Genomic DNA, 20301 nt, shown 5'->3' on the forward strand with positions numbered 1-20301 from the left:
TGAATGGTCATCAATTACTATCACATTATTTGGGCATACACAGAGCGCTAGAGGCTGGCATCTTTTATTACAGGAGATTGTTTTCATTGAGTAGTATTGTTGTATATATTAGTGGATGAGCTTTTTTTTATTATAGACACACCATCACTATCTGACCAGTTCTCTGCCCCCAACCCCCCTCCAGCTTGTATCACCCCCAGACCACTTCATACATCCAGCTGACAGACATCACTCAGAGCTGCTTCTTACCCCCCAGCTGAGGGACATCATTTCATAGTCACTCCACAGACACAGCACAAAATCCCTCCCCATTCTGCCCCCTTCATACCTTCCGCACTCCTCTCCTGTACATACCACCCCATCATACCCTCCGCACTCCTCTCCTGTACATACTAACCCATCATACCCTCTGCACTCCTCTCCTGTACATACTACCCTCGTCATACCCTCCACACTCCTCTCCTGTACATACCACCCCATCATACCCTCTGCACTTCTCTCTTGTACATACTACCCCCATCATAACCTCTGTATGCCTCTCTTGTATATACCGCCCCATCATACCCTCCGCACTCCTCTCTTGTAAATACTACCCCCATCATAACCTCTGTACGCCTCTCTTGTATATACCGCCCCATCATACCCTCCGCACTCCGCTACTGTACATACTACCCCATCATACAATCCACACTTCTCTCCTGTACATACTATCCCCATCATACCCTCCACACTCCTCTCCTGTACATACTACCCCCATCATACCCTCCACACTCCTCTGCTGTACATACTACCCCCATCATACCCTCCACTCTCCTCTCCTGTACATACTGCCCTCATCATACCCTTCGCACTCATCTCCTGCACATACTGCCCCATAATACCCTACGCACTCATCTCCTGCACATACTGCCCCATAATACCCTACGCACTCCTCTCCTGTATATACTGCCCCCATCATACCCGCCGCACTCCTCTCCTGTACATACTACCCCCATCATACCCTCCACACTCCTCTTCTGTACATACTACACCCATCATACCCTCAGCACTCCTCTCCTGTACATACTGCCGCATCATACCCTCCACACTCCTCTTCTGTACATGCCGCCCCCATAATACCCTTCAATCTCCTCTCCTGTACATGCTGCCCCCATCAGTTCTTGTAGCCCTGGCATGGCCCAGAAAATCCCGGTATGCAGAAATCGTAAAGATGGCAGTGGGGGACCCATGGACCCTTCCACCACGTCCAGACATGCTTTTGCAGGGACCAGTGTTTCATCCCTACCTTACAATCTCAATTTAAAGGTTTGGCTATTGAAACCCACATTCTAAAAGATTGGGGGCTTTCAAGCTCAGTGGTGACTACCCTGATCAATGCTAGGAAGCTAGCCTCTAGAGTAATTTATTATAGAATCTGGAGGACATATGCTTCTTGATGCGAATACAAAGGTTGGCATCCTCAGATGTATGTCCTAAGTAGGGAAGAGCTCGATGTTCGGGTCGAACATAAGTTAGCCTCGAACATTGGGTGTTCGCCGTCCGGCGAAAAATGAACATCATGGGGCGTTTGCAGCAAATTCGAGCACCGCAGAACGCCCCATAATGCACTGCGAGATCGCAGTGCATTGCTATATGATGATTGGCCAAAGCATGCACCATGACCTGCATGCTTTGTCCAATCCCAGCTCCCTCTGCTAAGAGAGCCATAATTGGCCAAAGGTAGGGTGCTTTTGGCCAATCATGGCTCACACTATATAAGGCTGCCTGCACAGCGGCCCTGTGTAGTGTTGTTGGTGTGGATGGAGAGATAGTGTGATTTAGATTGAGCAGGCAGGTTATTCAGTTAGCTGTAGTGTATTTCATATATATATATATATATATATATTCTACATCCAGTGTAGCCTATATCTGACATCTGACTGCAGTGCATTCCTGGTGTACATTTTCTAATATACTTCAGGTGGTGTGTGTATATATATATATATATATATACACACCACCTGAAGTATATTAGAAAAAGTACACCAAGAATGCACTGCAGTCAGATATAGGCTACACTGGATGTAGAATATATATATATATATATATATATATATATATATATATATATATATATATATATATATATATATATATATGAAATACACTACAGCTAACTGAATAACCTGTATATATATGTACACAATACAGTGCACCTGTAATGTAGTTGCTACTACTTTTCTGGTGGTGTACACAGTACACAATACTGTGCAGCCGTAGTGCACTTGCTACTACACTTCTGATTGTGTACACAATACAGTGCACCCATAGTGCATTTGCTACTACTTTTCTGGTGGTGTACACAGTACACAATACAGTGCAACCATAGTGCACTTGCTACTACACTTCTGGTGGTTTTCACGGAAGGCCGTTCCAGCTCACATGGAAGGCAATGTTTTGGCATCGCTGGACAGCAGTAAGGTGCATATGACCTCTGAGGCATGGTCCAGCAGGCATGGACAGGGACGCTACCTTTCTTTCACGGTGTACTGGGTAACTTTGCTGGCAGCTGGGAAGGATACAGGACAGGGTTCAGTATTGTTGGAGCTTGTTCCCGCCACCATGCCTCCAAAATGCTAGTGGTGATTCTGCCACAGCTCTTGCCTCCACCCCTTCTCTTCTTCTTCCTCTATGGCCTTTTCTTCTGCAGATTTGTCCTCTGAATAAGTGGTGCTCTGTAAGCGTTCATGGGGCTATGCAAGCACTCAGGCAAAAAGATGGCATGCGATACTTGAGTTGGTCTGTTTAGGCGACAGGAGCCACACTGGGGCAGAGATTCTATTCTGTCAGCTCTGCAGGGGCAGGCTCAGAGGTGGTTGACACCACACCAGCTTCAGCCAGGAATGGTTGTATTCAACAATGGCACCAACCTCCTCTCTGCCCTTCGACAGGGACACTTGACTCATGTTCCCTGTTTGGATCACATCGTGAATTTGGTGGTGCAGCGGTTCTTGAGCAGGTACCCAGGCTTACAGGATCTCCTGAGGCAGGCCAGAAAAGTCTGTGGCAATTTCTGCTGGTCATATAATGCCAGTGCTCGGCTGGCTGACATTCAAAGGGAATGCAACCTGCCCATCAACCTCCTCATTTGTGACAACTCATTTGTGGAACTCAACGTTGGCAATGCTGCAGCAGTTGCACACGCAGCAGAGGGCCATCAATGAGTACCTGTGTGAGTATGGCACCAGGACAGGGGGGAGCTTGGCTTTTTTCACGGCGCCAGTGGCTACTGATCAAGGATGCATGCACTGTCCTGTCACCATTTGAGGAGGCCACAAGGATGGTGAACAGTGACAATGCATGCATCAGTGATATTGTCCCTCTAGTCTTCCTGTTGGAGCACATGCTTTGTGGAGTAATGGACAGGGCACTTGAGGCAGAACAGCAGAAGGAAGAGGAGGACTTCCTTACCTCTCAAGGCCCCCTTTATCCAGATAGTATCTCTGTGGGCCCGCCAAACACACAGGAAGAAGAGGAGGAGGATTGTGTCCACATGGACGTGGAGGATAACACTCAGCAACAGTCTTCAAGGGATTGTTTTCAGTTCCCAGAAACCCAATGAGTTGTACATGGCTGGGAGGAGCCCCATCAGGGTTGCCAGCCTCAATAAAACCAGGGACAATATGTAAAAATCTGTGTTTTTTTTAAATCCCAAGATTATAGCTGCCCCGCATCTCCAGTATCTTTTCAGTGTGTGTATGTGTATTCTGTGTGTGTATACTATATGTGTGTATACTGTGTGTCCCCATAATCTATTGCCTGGGGGCCCTCCATAATCTCCTATTGCCTGGGGGCCCCCCATAATCTCCTATTGCCCGGGGGCCCCATAATCTTCTTCTATTGACCGGGCGCCCCATTATCTTCTCCTATTGCCCGGGGGCCCCATGAGTTGTCAGTCCGCCCCTGGCTGCAAACTCTGCAGGGCTCCAACACACACTCATTGTTATTCCAACCTTTCACATATTTCCACATAAACTTCCCTCCTGGCATTAAACTTTTCCAGGTATTGCGCTCAGCTTACCACCCCAAACTGATGTCTCTCCCTCAGCTCATCTCTCTCCCTGCATGTCCTGTGAGCAGAATAGCTGATATACCCATCTGCTAGACCTAGACCTGACCTACCTGTCAGCTAGCTGTAACTGACAGGTAGATCAAAACGGAAGCTGCCATGGGGCCCCCTACTGGCAATGTCTGAATGGACAGGTGTGCGGCACTTACTATTGCGAGCTGTGTCAGCAGCTGCTGGTGTAGCACCTGTCACACAGCTTGCATACTTCAAAGTCTTGCAGGACGTGGCTGGTAATGGGAACTGAGTTCCTGTTGTGGAAAAAGTACAGGAACTCCATTCCCATGCGTTCCCGCAGGACTTGAGCCCTGCCTAAGGCCCAATTCTCTGCAGAGTATATAGGGCAGGCCGTATAGTGTATATACTGTTGTTCAGAGTATATAGGGCCTGGGGGACCCCCGTGCTTTTTTTTTTTTTTTTTTATTTTTTTTTTTTTATTTTATACAATAACAGTTTCATAACCATGTTTAATAAGACAGTAGCAAATATATAGTTCATTGCAAATAAGGTGCAAGAAAAACCATTGTGTCCCAAAAAAAATCCTCATCTAAAATTAGATTACCCAATCTGGCGGTCTACTTCCTATGAGTTAGGTTGCAGCCTAGGAGAAGTAACTGAGGCTGCAGAGGCTCAAGTTGGTAGCATATGGAGTAGTTTTGATACTCTGCTCTTACTCCAGAGCAAAGTTTCAATGGCTTTTTATTGCAATGCCACAGTGATATCTCAGCTTTTATACAGACTGAGACTGGGATTTAGAGCCTTAAGAATGCTGGCTGTAGAGCAATAATGTAAAATTTAAGGCACTTATTAAAAGTAACATTTTTATTTTTTTTTTTTATTTTTTTTTTAAGGTTTCAAAAATTTTATTGAACCAAAAACTGCAGGTACAGCACAGATAACATAAAAAAAATCAAGGTAAATAATGCCATATCAAAGCCAATACACTTAACATGACAAAAGGGTAATGCTACACAGCAAATTGTGGAGAGAGAAGCGAGAAGCGTGGGGCAGAGAGGTGACAGGCGTAGGATCATGATACCTTAGCAAGAAGGGAATAACTGGCGAGGAGAGACTGCCTCATATCTCTCCCCCTCAGAGCATCTAAAGAAAGTTCGAGAAAGGTGGAGGATTAGCTGAGAAAAGGGTGATTATGGCGTTAAAGAGGGTAGAAGACAAGAAATACTTAAATACTGTAGGCAGGCACACCGCAGGGGGCTCGGGTCCAGGACCTATGGGGGTCAGATGGACTATCCCCCCATCTATCCGTCTGAGGACAGTGGCATATGGGCACACGAAAGACTGTTACAATCAATGGTGCAATTGAGCTCTGGGATCTTGTATCCAGTGCTGCCAAGATGCATAGAATTTACTCAATTTCATATGTGCTTTCGCAAACATGAATTCCATCAACAGATGGTTGTTTAATATTATGATTACATCTGGGACAGAGGGCGAGCAAGATTGTTTCCAACGACGGGAAATAGCGAGTCTAGCCGCTATTAGGATGTGAGTGATTATGGTATGAAATTTTGAAGGCCAGGATGCAAGATCAAGACCAAAGAGAGCCGTCTGCGGTGTCAGTCTGCAAGTGACATTCGTTATGCTCTGGATGAAGGAGGAAATTCCGGCCCAGAAGGTAGTTATGAGCGGGCATTCCCACCAAATATGGTAAATATGTCCGTTTTGATTACACTCTCGCCAACACTTTCCAGACATGGACGGAAAAAACCTTACTAATTTAGACGGAGTGTAATACCACTTGTAAAGGATTTTCATCACAGTCTCCCAGTGTGACACATTTCTGGATACTATAGCTGGAAAACGGATTGCCCGGTACCAGGTCGCTGGGGAGACTTGTATGAGTAGAATTCGCTCCCATGAGACAATCGCTGGAGTGGCTCGTTCCGGGTTAGGCTTTGTCAAAAGACCATAGAAGTATGAAATACCCCTAAAGTTGTTAATCGTTGAGGTAAATGCTTGTATTATGTCTTTAGTCAAAGAGCAGCTCGACATATTTACAGAGGAAAGAGCATGACGGATCCGAAGGTAGATGTAGAAGTCTTTACTAGGAATGTTAAAGGTTTTAGAAAATTGAGCGAAGGACTTAAGATGACCATTTTGAAATAAGTCTCCGAGGGTTTTAATGCCTTTTGAGGCCCAGCTAAAAAGCGATAAGTCCTGAGACATAAGTGAAATGGAGGCGAGTGGTAGCTGATATAAAGCTTGTATATGTAGTCCGCCCGCAGATTGTACAATTGCTTTCCAGTTGTTTGTGAGGGCTTTGACTGTTGGTAATAGAGAGTGTGTGGGGTGTAAACCCATCCAGATGGCTGCGAGTAGGTGTGATGGAGGCGACACCATATCAGCGGTTTCAATTGAAGTCCATGGCAGAGAGGAGGTTGGATCCCAAAGTTTCCTGGTTTGGTCTAAAACAGTGGCTTTGTAGTAAGCCTTGAGGTCCGGAACTCCCATCCCAGCATATTTAGTCGGGATGCACAACAACGAGGACCTAATACGTGATTTGTGGGCCGCCCATATAAACTTGTTAACAATTCTTTGTAGTCCAGCTATATCAGGTTTCAAAATAGGTAAAGGCAAAGTTCTAAACATATAAAGAATGTGAGGTAACAAAAACATTTTAGCCAATGCAATTCTTCCTGCCCAGGAGGCTTTAATTGAGAGGAGTGAGGTGGCAGTCTCCTGAATTTTCTGGGTCAGAATAGCCATATTGGTACGTAGCAACAAGGATGCTGGGGAAGTCAATCGGATGCCCAGATAAGAGACAGAGGAGTTGGGTGCCCAGGAGAAAGGAGAAATGGACGATATACTTGTTTTAAGATGGGTGGGGAGGGATATGCCTAGCATCGCCGATTTGGAATGGTTCAGCTTATACAAAGAGACTTGGCTAAAAGTTTGTAAAAGATCACAAAGCGGGGGGAGAGAATGAACTGGGTCAGTGAGCCAGATGATTACGTCATCTGCATATAAACTGATTTTGTGGCTACATTGGTTGATTTCCAAACCTTTGATGTCCGGGTGTGATCTAATAGCTTGCGCTAGCGGTTCTATCATTAATGCAAATATTAAAGGTGAAAGAGGGCACCCCTGACGTGTCCCATTTGTAATCATAAAGGGAGACGAAAGTAGACCCGAATTCAGGACCCTAGCACTAGGGGTGGAATATAGTCCTAGTATGGCTTGGAGAAATTTGCCCGTGATGCCGAATTTTTGAAGGACCATTTTCAAATAGAGCCAGTTGACCCTATCAAATGCCTTCTCTGCGTCTAATGATATCAGCAGAGAAGGCATTTGATGATGCTCTGCCCAGTGAAGCATGTCAATTATTCTACGGGTTCCATCTGAGGTCTGTCTCAAGGGGATAAAACCCACCTGATCCGGGTGGATCAGGGTAGAGATATAACTCGCCAGCCTAGCAGCTAGAAGTTTTGAATAAAGTTTGGTGTCAGTATTTAACAAAGATATGGGCCGATAATTTACGGGGTCATGAGAAGGTTTGCCTACTTTATGAATAGTGGTGATAGTCGCCTCAAGGGATTCTGAGGGTATCTTCCCAGTTGCTAAGAAGTCATTAAGTGTGGCACATAGGTGAGGTAACAATTGGTCTACATATGTTTTATAGTAGCTATTAGTGTACCCATCAGGCCCAGGAGCTTTGTGAAGGGGGAGACCCTTTATTGCGTCAGATATTTCTTGATGGGTAAAAGGCCGGGAGAGAAGTTCTACTTGTTATGGGGAGAGTGAGGGAAGCTGCAGCGGATCTAGGAACCCAGATATATTCCCCTCCTCGGGACGTGGCTCTGAAGGGGAACTGGAGAGATTGTATAGCTTTGAGTAGAAGAGACTAAATTCCTCGGCTATGTCTTTGGGGTTGCTAACTTTCTGACCTTTCTGGTTTAAAAGAAAGGGGATCCTATGTTGTGCGGCTCTTTTTTTATATTGCTGTGCCAGGTGTTTCCCCGCCCTATCACCTTGGGAATACCACGTAAGTCTCATCCTGCTTAAGAAAAATTCAAAATTTCTGTAAAGAAATGAGCTAAGGTCATTTCTTAGGGTACTAAGTTCTTTGGTAATTTGGGGGAAGGGGCGTTTTTATTCGAAATTTCAAGACCACAAATTTTCTGTAGAAAGGATTCAATCGTTGCCAACCTCCTTTTCTTCTCCTGTGCACCCAGCTTGAGGCATACTCCGCGGATTACCGCCTTGTGAGCATTCCAAAGGGTAGTGGGACTAGAAACAGAATCATAATTAGAGTCAAAAAATTGCAATATCTCGGATCGAATCAGCTCTCGAGTCTCCGGCGTACTAATGAGTGCGGAATTCAAACGCCAAAGTGTATGTCTGGCCACCGGTGGAGAGGTGGCGATAGTAGTTGATACTGGGGCGTGGTCGGACCAGGTTATGAGGCCCACCGTAGCGCGATTAATTTTCTGAAGTGCCGTTTTCGAGACTAAGAATAGATCGATCCGAGAGTAAGATCGTTGGGCATGCGAATAAAAGGAATAGTCCCTCTCGGTACCATGGAGGCACCTCCAAGGATCGTGGAGGTCCTCCTGTAAAGCTACACTAGAAATGGCTGTGGAGTGTCTACGCTTCGTATTAGAAGTGTCCAGCTGATTGTCAAGAACATCATTAAAGTCACCACATATCACTAGGTGTTCCTTGGGGTATGACTGAATTTTGCTCAGTATGGATCTATAGAATTCTTTTTGGCCCGTATTGGGGGCATAAAGATTGACCAAGACCAGGGGTTGGTTGTTACAAACGGCTGATAGGATTAAGTATCTACCCGCTGTATCTTGTTCGATGTGTTTGAGGGAGAATGATATGGATGAACGTACAGCAATCATCACACCCTTCGTTTTCTTGTCTGAGCGGGCATGGAAGTAATGGGAGAATAGCCTGTGAGAGCATTTTGGGGAGTTAAGCTCAGAGAAATGCGTTTCCTGGACGCATAAGATATCTGCCTTTTGGGCTAATGCCTCTCGCCACAACAGGGATCTTTTAAAGGGGCTGTTAAGGCCCTTAGCGTTTAGTGAGACTATTGTGATCGACATGTCCCCCGAATAGTAGGCCTGCTATGAATCTTACTACAGTACCGAGAGAGACTATCCTCACTGTAGGGATGAGTGATGACAGGAGGAAACTAGAGCAATATGCGATGGTTAGAGTAGGTTAGCTCAAATACTTCGTAGTCGCTAAGAGGGATGACCAAGTCAGGCAGTCCACAAGAGAGACTGAGCGTCCCGACTAAGCCCCTATAGCGTACTATGCGGACACAAAAAAAATAAAAAAGGAGGGTAAAAATAAAAATAAAAGAAAACGCTAGAGTAATAACAGGAGCAACAAAACAAATAGGAGAAATCTAAAAAAAGACCAGTTGTAAGGTAGTGTATTGGTAACTACCAGGCCAATTGTTGAAACAGGTAAATCAAACCAGTGGATGTGCATAGCACATCAAAAGAAAATGAGGAGTGTGGAAGGGGTATCATAACCGCTTCCCCTCCCCCACAGCAACACTGTATATAAATGGTATAACACATTAAACGTTAAACATAGGCAGCAACATATAATCGTAACTACTGAACATACTTATTACCGCAAGGGCTCCGGCCAGATCAATCTAAGTGAGAGCGTGAGAGTCCCAAGGTGTAGCCATTCTTGACGATGGTCTCGTACCAGGTGTATTAGGCGGCGGTGCTTGGGGGGTCATACCCCAGTTATGTAGTTGCTTAAGGCCTTCCTTTGGTGACAGGATGGCAACTTGTTGGTTCCTGTATGACACCAGGAGCTTGGTGGGGTGACCCCATTTGTAGGCCACTTTTTGTTCGGTCAGGATGGATGTAACTGGGGCGAACGCTCTGCGAGCTTGAGCCGTAGTTGCCGAGATGTCGTTAAACAGTTGCACTTTGGAAAAGGGCTCAGGCAGGGTGCGCAAGGCTCTCGCAGCACGCATAATATCTTCCTTAGCATGAAAGAAGTGCACTCTCGCTAAAATGTCTCTGGGCACTGAGGATGGGAGGTGTTGTGGCTTGTGCAGCCTGTGCGCCCGATCTATCAGTAAATCTTGTGTCGTCAGAGATGGAACAAGTTTGCGAAATAACTGGTGCAGGTATGGAATTATATCTGGAGTTGCTAAGGATTCGGACACTCCCCTTATCTTGATATTATTCCTGCGTGAGCGATCTTCGAGGTCTGCGATTTTTAATCGCATTTGGGAAATCGCTGCGGCCTGCTCATCCTGTAAGTCAACCATCCTATTATGCGCAATGGTGGCTTCAGACAGGTGTTGTTCAATGTGCTCAGTACGGCGTTCTAACACATTAACTGTGTCCTGGATTTGATTAACAGATATTTTAAGCTCTCTGTGCAATTCAGCTTGAAGAGACATTAGCATCGCTTTCATGCTGTGTTCTGAGGCTGGATTATCAGTGGAAGGAAACTCAGCAAGTGACTGTGACTGTGCCTGGGGTTGCGGTAGAGAGGAACTACAAGTCCCAGCGCTGTGTTGCTTCTTAGAGGGAGGCTGTTTGTCAGGAGAGGGAGCAGGGAAGTCAGCAAGCCTCTTACCTCTATCCCCCGGCGACATGCTGTGGTTGTCTAGCTGATCCATATCTTCCAGCAGCGCAGGGCCGTCGGGTGATTCGTTCGCCTGTACAAGCGGCGGGGTCCCAGGTCTCCTACACTCGGCGCGGTCAGCGCGGTCGGCGCCATCTTGGCTTCTAGGCCTTGGAGGCTTCATGTAGAAGTCTAGGAGCCTACGGGGTCCTTTGAGCTTAGATTTCTTGCGGGACATACTCCGCTGTATGACCCGCAGCTGTGCCCTCCGTTCCGGAGGATTTGCGAATGCAGCAGGCTGCCTATGTCGCTGAACTAGGCTGTGGAGGAGCGGAGCAGACTCTTCAGGCGGCCATCCTCAGCAGCGGCCACCCCGTGCTTTTTTTTTTAAATTGGGTTCCCCTTAAAATTCATACCAGACCCATGTTGGAAATTTTTTTTTTTTTTTTTTTTTTTTTTTTTCTATGGGTAGTGTCAAGTTCTGTTCTTTTAATGTAAGAGGTATTAATTCCCCTGCTAAAAGAAATCAAATTCTAAATTTCCTACATAAGCAGAAAATAGACATTGTGCTATTTCAGGAAACACATTTTCGCTCAGATCATATACCTAAAATCAATAATAGAAATTATAATACATGGTTACATGACACATTTCCATATTCCAAATCAAAAGGGGTATCAATTGCGTTCCATAGGGATCTGCCGGTCCAAATACTACAAAAATACGAAGGCAAAGATGGGAGATCTTTAATAATAAAGTTTATGTTATATGGAAAAAAATTCACTATAGTTAATTTGTATCTTCCTAATTATGGACAAATAGAGAATGGTACGAAAGCCCTATCGGACGCAATGAAGAAGGCGGAAGGAGTGGTAATAGTGGGTGGTGATATAAATTTTGTAATGGATGTAAAGAAAGATACTACAAATATTCAATTACAAAAAAAAAATAATAATAATAACAATAGAATAAAGGAATTTAAGAATACACTGAAAAAATATCAATTAACAGATATATGGAGGGCTCAACACCAAAAGGAAAAAAACTACACATACTATTCAAATATACATAATTCATATCATAGATTGGATTATTTCTTTATAAATAAAGAGGGTTTAATGATGAAACCAGTAACAGAAATAGGAGGATTCCTTTGGTCGGACCATGTCCCAATATATATGGAAATTTAAGTGATTGAAACAAAGAAAAGGAATGGGACATGGAGATTAAATGATAATCTAATTAAAGATAGAAAATGCGAGGCAGAAATACTACAAGTTATAAAAGAATTTTTGATAACTCATGAAAGGGATGAAACCTCACCTCCAACGCAATGGGAAACATTAAAATGTGTTATGAGGGGAATATTCATCAAGCACGGAGCAAGAATAAAAAAAGAAAAAACACAAAAAATATGTCAATTGGAAAGTGAGATCAAAGAATTAGAAGAACTGCATAAAGTAAGTAGGAAACCGTGTGATGGAGCTAGGTTAAAGGAAAAACAATTGGAATTACAATCAGTGCTTGATGAAGATTCCCTTCGAATAAGAGATAAGGATAGAACGCAGTGGTACAAATTTGGTAATAAACCTGGGAAAATATTAGCCAGAACACTAAAAAAGCAACAACCCCCAAGTTACATAGAGAAAATTGTAAAACCAAATGGGGAAATTACATATGACCCAGAGGAAATATCTGAAACCTTCCATACATATTATTCTAAATTATACAATATAAAAGATGGTCAGGAACATCAGGAAGGAGAAGACAAAAGGGAGAATATACAAAAATATGTAAAGGAAATGGCTATATTTAACTGTTTAAAAGAAAAGATGGAGGGGTTGGAGGGAGAAATTACAACAGAAGAAATTCAACAGACTATTAAAGAACTTGTTCTGGGAAAAAGTCCAGGCCCAGATGGGTATACAGCTAGATTCTATAAGTCATTCAAGGATCAAATAATACCCATACTCAAGGAAACATTTAACTCTATATCTTTAGATCAGCCATTTGCGATACAAGGTACAGAAGCTCATATAGTATTAATATTAAAACCGGAAAAAGATCAATCACTATGTAAAAATTATAGACCCATATCGTTGACTAATTTAGATATAAGAATATTCTCAAAAATATTATCCAAAAGAATAACGGCCATTATCTCAAATAATATAAGCTTGGAACAAACGGGGTTTATGAAAGGGAGGGAGACAAGAGATAACATCATTAAAACATGCACGCTTATTGAATACACTCAGAGAACTGCCATCCCTACCTGCCTACTGGCTATAGACGCTGAAAAAGCATTCGATAGGGTGGGATGGCAGTTCTTAGAGGAAGTATTGAAGCAAACAGCGATGGGACCTAAGATGTTAGGAAGGATCATGGCCCTATATAAGAACTCAAGGGCTAAAGTGAGAGCAAATGGGATATTATCAAAGTATATAAATATATCAAATGGAACCCGACAAGGGTGTCCTTTATCACCACTTTTATATATTATGATGATGGAACATCTCATGGAGGCTATAAGAATAAACAAAGATATTACGGGGATAAAGGTCAAAGGCAAAGAATATAAGATGGCTGCTTATGCAGATGATCTTCTATTATATATAACCAACCCTATAATTACTATACCAAATTTAATAAAAGAACTTGAGAGATTTGGTGAAATTAGTAATTTTAAAGTAAATTACGATAAATCTGAATTAATGAATATTACATTAGAAGAGAAAGTTCAAACTGTTGTACAAAAGAATTTTCCATTTAAATGGAAGCAAGATGCGATAAAATATTTGGGAGTATATATTCCAAGAGATTTAAAACTCTTGCAAGATATGAATTACAACTTGGCAGTTCAGAAGGTAAAGAAACTTCTAGGCAAATATGATAAAATAACCCACTCATGGTTTGGGAGAATAAATATTGTAAAGATGGAGATTTTGCCAATTATGCTGTATATCTTTCAAACGGTACCCATTATACCATCAAAAAAAATTATGAAAGATCTGAAAGAAATGGTAGAAGGCTTTGTATGGGCACATAAGACCCCTAGAGTAGGTAGGGAGGTATTAATTAGAACGAAAAATAATGGTGGATTAGCATTGCCTGACTTTTTTAAATATTCACAAGCTGCCTCTTTAATGAGAATAATCGATTGGCAGCATAATGAAAAAGACAAGCAATGGATAAAATTGGAGGAAGACATATTAGGGGCTAAAATAAAACACCAGCCATGGATAAAACCTAAGTCAAGACCAGAGAGGAAGGAAATGCCTATCTTTGTAAAAACAACTTTAAAAATCTGGGATGATATGATAAAGAAAAAGCAACTATCATCCTTAATAGGCCCTATGACCCCTTTATTTGGTAATCCCGAATTTAGTCCAGCTGTAAAGGATAATACATTTTTGAAATGGAATATGGAAGAACATGAGCGGATAATACAAATCCTAAATGATGGAAATATTCCAACGTTTCAGGAATTGGGGCAAGAGTATAAAAATAAATGGTTTCAGTACTTACAGCTGAGGGCATTTATTGACCCAATAAAGATAATGATTAATAGACCACCAACCATATTTGAACAAATAGCAATGAATAAGGATAAAGCAAATAAGAAATTAGCTAAGATATATAATCTATTACTTCCTGGTGGGGATATTAAAAAAATACCAGGAATAAAAAAATGGGAGGAAGAAATAGGGCAGGAGTTGACAGAGAAAGAGTGGGGAGAGGTATTTGAAGGAATATATAAAACACCCTTAGCTATTAAATATCAAGAAAAAAATTATAAAATTCTATTAAGATGGTATAGAAGCTCAGTGATTATGAATAAAATAAATAAACGGAACTCTGAATTATGTTGGAGATGTAAGAAGGAGAAGGGTACTTTAGAACATATTTGGTACAGTTGCTGGAAGATAAAAATATTTTGAGGTAAGATAATAAAAATATATCAGGAACTGACAGGTATAAGAATAAATCTTGATATAAAGACAATATTATTCTCCCATACATCTGGAAAACTAAAACGAAAAGAGATGGATTTTTTGTACCAAATAACTACAATAGCTAAAACCGTAATAGCACGGAAATGGAAAAAGGAAGTAGCTCCAACAATAGTAGAGTGGAATTATGAGATGAGCGAGGTGTGCTTCATGGAGAAACAGATTAGACAAGAGGGATATGTAGAAAAACCGATGTCGGACTATTGGAAGAAATGGGAGGAATTGAGTACCTCAGGAAAAGTGTGGGAATTTATGTAAGGGAGGGGGATTGAATGGAATAGTATTGATAATTTTTTTTTTTTTTTTTTTTTTTTTTTTTGTGTATGGGGAATGTTTTATAATGATGTGAAAATTGAATGGAAAATTTTGAATGTATGTTTTATAATATAAATAAATAAAGAGAAATTTGAAACAAAGGGCCTGGTAATGGACTGGGGGGAGAACCCATTCCATTTTTTTCAATGAGTTTTATCTATATTGCTGAGACCCGACAATTTATTACAGCTGCAATCAGTTTTAAATTACTTTTTTTCCTTTAGAAATGTCATGCTGCGGGACTGTTCTAAATACGGAAAAAACACACCACTTTACAGGCATACTATAGACACCCCCAGGCACGAAATTTAAAGGAATATTTCATTTTTGTTGTTTCACTTTAGCATTATTAAAGTCACTCCTCCAGAAAAAACTTCAATTTTTAAAACTTTTTTTTGCATTGATACATGTCCCCTGGGGCAGGACCCAGGTCCACAAACACTAATTAATGACAATACCAAGCATATAAGTTATCAAAAGGTGTGTACTAATGTGCTAACAAAGCAATCTGTGCTGACTATGAGGTATATACAAATAAATAGATAAAGTGCTAAATGGCAATAAAAAGCAGCTAAACTTGCTAAAGTGTTACCAGCACCCATAAAAACTGTGTATAAAAAGTGAAGTAGCGCTAATTAAACCAATCTAGTAAACAGGTGAATAAATCATCAACAAGGGATATATGTATCCATAAACAGTGATAAGTAAGTTCAAAAAATAATAATGTTCCCACAACACAAGATCTAAATCAATATAAATGTAAATGCAATAAATACTGATGTGAGGGAAAAAAAATCCAATTAGAATAAGGTGCAATGTAGATGAAATATATACTGCAATATTGGAAAAATAAAATCAACAGAATATAAACAAAAACAAAAATATAGGGGAAGAACAGGTATGGAAGTCCATCGTTTTGCTGTTTCTCCCATCCACATCCTTTGGGACCCCCCAAAGAAAAACTCTGCTCCTTTTGCCACCCCTCCAATACCAAAGTGACACCCCAATCTCCTTCACTCTACTCTTTTGGGTACCCCTCTCCCCACAAACTCCTGCTACCCTACTTTTGTTACTCCTCCCATCAATACCCCCACCTTCTCCCTTCAGCACCCCTCCTTTTGCTTACCATCTACATCCATGGGTACCCCACACACTCCTGTATCCCTTCTACACAGCTTCTCTATGGGGTGTCCCTATATGCTCCCCACAGTATACTGACTCTATTTGCAAGCTATGCCCTTGTCTGCCCCACTCCCATGTCAGTATGCACTCATATCTCACCATCCCCAATACAGCACAGTAGTCCCATCACTTCCATGTCTCAAGTTTTTCTGCAGCCAATTCAATCCTGATGACTTTTTGCAGCACCCAGCTCAATTTAAAAAAATTCACATTTGATTTTTAGCATAGCACACACAGGATTCAATCTCACAACCTCTCAATTGTTAGAAGGGCACATCTGCCCACTAAGCCACAGGGAAAAAGGAGGCTTATATTAGATCTAGAACCCAGGGTTCAATCAGGGTTCAATCAGGGTTCAATCAGGGTTCTAGATTTGCAATCCTAGTGAGCAAGCTCAGTGAGTTGTACACTTGCTTATATCACAGCTGCAAACACTTAATCACTCCCCTAATTAGTGAACTGAAAGCAAGAAATGCTATTGTGTTTGTGTGCACTAACATTCATTAAAGTGTATTATTTCCAAAATATTTTTGAGTAAAAAGACGCTGTTTAAAATAATGTATGTATATATATATATATATATATATATATATATATATATATATATATATATATATATACATATATAATGTTTGGGGGGTTATAATTAATTTTCTAGTGAAAAAAAGTGGATTCTTACAGATATATGTGAAAGGTGTCAGAATAGGACTGGTCTTAAAGTGGTTAAAAAGGGTCAGGGACTTCTTGTGTTTTTTTGAACATACGACAGCTACTACAGTAAACAAACACACACTGTTGGCATTTGGGTACCTCCATGTAGGATTTAGATGTACATTTACTCAAACAATGGATTTACCCACTCAGCCATGGCCAGAGCTGCATGTGAGGGCTGCCAAAAAGGAGGGCCATATTAGATACAGAACCCACGGCTCAGCAGGTTAATGCACCAGCGGTGCTACTGTGGGCTCGTGCAGTTGTAAGTTCAAATCCTGACAGCAGTATGCTTGGATTGATGCAACAATAGCTTGTGATCAGTCTAAAGGCTGCAGCAAGAATGATGTAAGAGTGTGTGGCAGTTGGGGTTGTCGAAGTGGAAGTTCAATAGCAAGCCGTACTACAGGTACAACAAGAGGGATGGTACTGACATGTCAGGAGGTGTCAGGCCTGGAGGCTGCAGCATGAGTGAGCAAGGATAATTGGCTTGTGCAATGGGAGCATAAAATTGGGCAAGCAGAAAGTGCCCTCTGGGAGGGAAATAGGGGGCAAAATAGAAGGGGAAATCTGCCTCATGGAAGTAATTGAAAGTGGGGTCTTTGTCAAAGGCAAGCTAGGTTGTTGGGTTCTGGAAGAGGAGCTTAAAGTTGGGGCAGAATCAAAGCTGTCTCAAGAGTTGCAGCAAAGGAAGTGGTTGGGAATTGGTGAGCAGGAGGTGGCTGATCTAAGAATAAGTTGAAAGTGTGGTTTCTTTCTATAAGGGGAAGCTGTAAAGCAATCTGACTTGGTAATCTGAGAGATGTGTGTAAGGTACACTCCACAAAGAAGCTATGCAAAAGAAGGGGTACAGTGGTGTGGGTGTATGCAGGGGAGGCTATTAATGTAGATGGCAAGCAAAGGGGGGGTGCAGGGGGTACAGAAAGCCCTCACTCCTTTGTGTAACCCCCAAACTCCTGTACATTCACTCCTTTCAGTACCCCTCCAAGCACCAGGTACCCTTCCTATCTATTCCCTTGGGTAACCCTCCATGAAACTCCCACTCCTTCGTTTTGCTTCTCCGCCCCCCAAACTCCACCTCCTCCCTTGGGTAACCCCCCCACAAACTCTGGTTTCCCTCCTTTTGCTGTTTCGTACCGCTTCCTGCAGTCGATCCTTTGCAGGGCATAGTTCGGAGACTTGAAACCCAGGAATCTAATCAGACTCAGGTGATGCGATTCCTTCAAGATCTGGCTTCCCGCTTCGAGTAGCCTTGGCGACACCGAACCTGCAGCCTCAAGTACAGTCTGCGACTGCACCTATCGCACCAGTCTCATCCATGCATTCATTAGTACTGCCAGCTCCGTCCCGTTTCTCTGGGGACTCCAAGGCCTGCAAGGGTTTCCTCAGCCAATGCACCATTCATTTTGAGCTCCAGCCTCAAAACTTTCTGTCTGATCAGGCAAAGGTAGCCTATATAATTTCCCTCCTCTCCGGTGAAGCTTTAGCCTGGGCTGCTCCCTTGTGGGACAAAAATGATCCAGTGGTTTCCAGCCTGTCCAACTTCTTGAAGCTCTTTCATAATATCTTCGAGGAGCCAGCGCGGGTTTCTTCTGTGGCTAGTGCCCTTTTACGCCTTCGCCAAGAATCTTGTTCAGTGGGACAATATGCACTTCAGTTCCGTATCCTTACAGCTGAATTGAGCTGGAACAATGAGGCCCTGGTTGCAACCTTTTTACATGGCCTCTCTGACCGAGTGAAGGATGAATTAGCAGGAAGAGCTATCCCCGCCGGTCTGGATGATGTAATTTCCTTATGCAATCAGATTGGCATTCGTTTCCAGGAGAGGTCCTTAGAAAAAAGACGCCAGCACCCCCTAGGTCCTAGTCAACCTGAGCTTTTTTCCCGTCACCCTGAGGAGCATCCTCTGTCTGCTGAGGAAACCATGCAGCTGGGCCGGACCAGACTAACCCCCCAAAGAACGTGCTAGATGCAGAACTCTGGGCTTGTGCCTTTATTGTGGGGGCAAGGGTAATTTTCGTGACTCCTGCTCGCTCATTGGGGACATGATTCCAAGGTGGCAGGTCATGCTGGGTTCCTCCGATCCTTCCTGCTCATCAGTCGTCACTACTGGTGGCCTAATCTCCGCTCGGATGTTAAAGACTATGTTAAGGCTTGTCACGTCTGTGCTCAGTCTAAATCTTCCACTCAAGCCCCTGCTGGTCTTCTCATGCCCTTGCCCATTCCTAAGGAGCCCTGATTCTCATATCGCCATGGATTTTATTACTGATCTTCCACTGTCAGAGAATAATACGGCCATTTGGGTAGTAATCGATCGGTTCTCCAAGATGGCTCATTTTGTTCCTCTTCCTGGTCTCCCTTCTGCCCCTGCCTTGGTTCCCATTTTTGTACGAGAGATTTTTCGCCTTCATGGTGTTCCTTCCCATGTCGTTTCGGACAAGGGTGTGCAGTTTACTTCTCGTTTTTGGAAATCCCTCGACATTACCTTGGATTTCACCTCTTCTTTCTTTCACAGCTTCCTTTTCCTATGACTTGTTCTTCTGACATTCCAGCTTTGGCTACTGTTCAGGAATCATTCAATTCTATGTGGGCTGACGTTCATGATTCCCTCCAGAAAGCTGCCAACAAATTCAAGAGTTTTGCTGACCGTCGCAGGCGGAAGCCACCTTCTCTTCAGCCAGAAGACAAAGTCTGGCTCTCCACCAGGAACATCAAACTCCGGGTTCCTTCTCTCAAATTTGCCCCAGGATTCATTGGTCCGTACACCATAATTTCTAAACTGAACCCAGTTTGTTTCAAGCTCCAGATTACCAAAAGCCTCAAAATCTCTAACTCCTTTCATGTTGCCCTTCTGAAGCCTTTAGTCCTCAATAAGTTCTCTCGTCCTCTCTCTACCGTAGCACCGGTCTCTGAGGATGATCAGGAGTACGAGGTTAGCCAAATTTTAGATTCCCGACTCTGTAGAGGCATTCTCCAGTACCTTGTGCACTGGAAAGGTTTTGGTCCTGAGGAGAGGTCGTGGATTTCGGCTTCCGAGGTCTTTGCACCTCGTCTGTTGAGGAAGTTTCATTTGAAGTTCCCCTCTAAATCTGGTCCCAGGCGGGGAAGGGGGAGGCCTCGTAAGAGGGGGGGTACTGTCATGGTTATGCAATAGAGTTCGTCTGCTTACCTGTCTCCATGTGTTCATTTCTAGAGACCAGCCGACCCTCACCTGACTGCTTTTATAATCCATCCTCTGGCATGGCTCCACCCTAGCTCCTATCAGAGAACACTATATTAACCTGTGCACTGCTAGCCAACCCTGCTGATCAACCTTTGTGTGTTAGCTTCCTGTTACCTGCCGTGTGCTCTTCTATTGTTTTCCTTTACCGACTTTGGCGTGTCCTTGACTATCCCTGT

At 43.0% G+C, this 20301-nt stretch overlaps 1 protein-coding gene across 1 annotated transcript in view; it reads right to left on the bottom strand.

Annotated features, from left to right (window-relative positions):
• The window catches only part of LOC143958174 (pulmonary surfactant-associated protein D-like), a 605930-nt gene that overhangs the window by 213096 nt on the left and 372533 nt on the right, over nucleotides 1-20301 (bottom strand). The window lies entirely within an intron of this gene.

The sequence above is a fragment of the Lithobates pipiens genome, unplaced genomic scaffold (genome assembly GCF_037356315.1).
Source record: "Lithobates pipiens isolate NorthernLeopardFrog02 unplaced genomic scaffold, aLitPip1_a1.2 Scaffold_59, whole genome shotgun sequence".
NCBI lineage: Eukaryota > Metazoa > Chordata > Amphibia > Anura > Ranidae > Lithobates > Lithobates pipiens.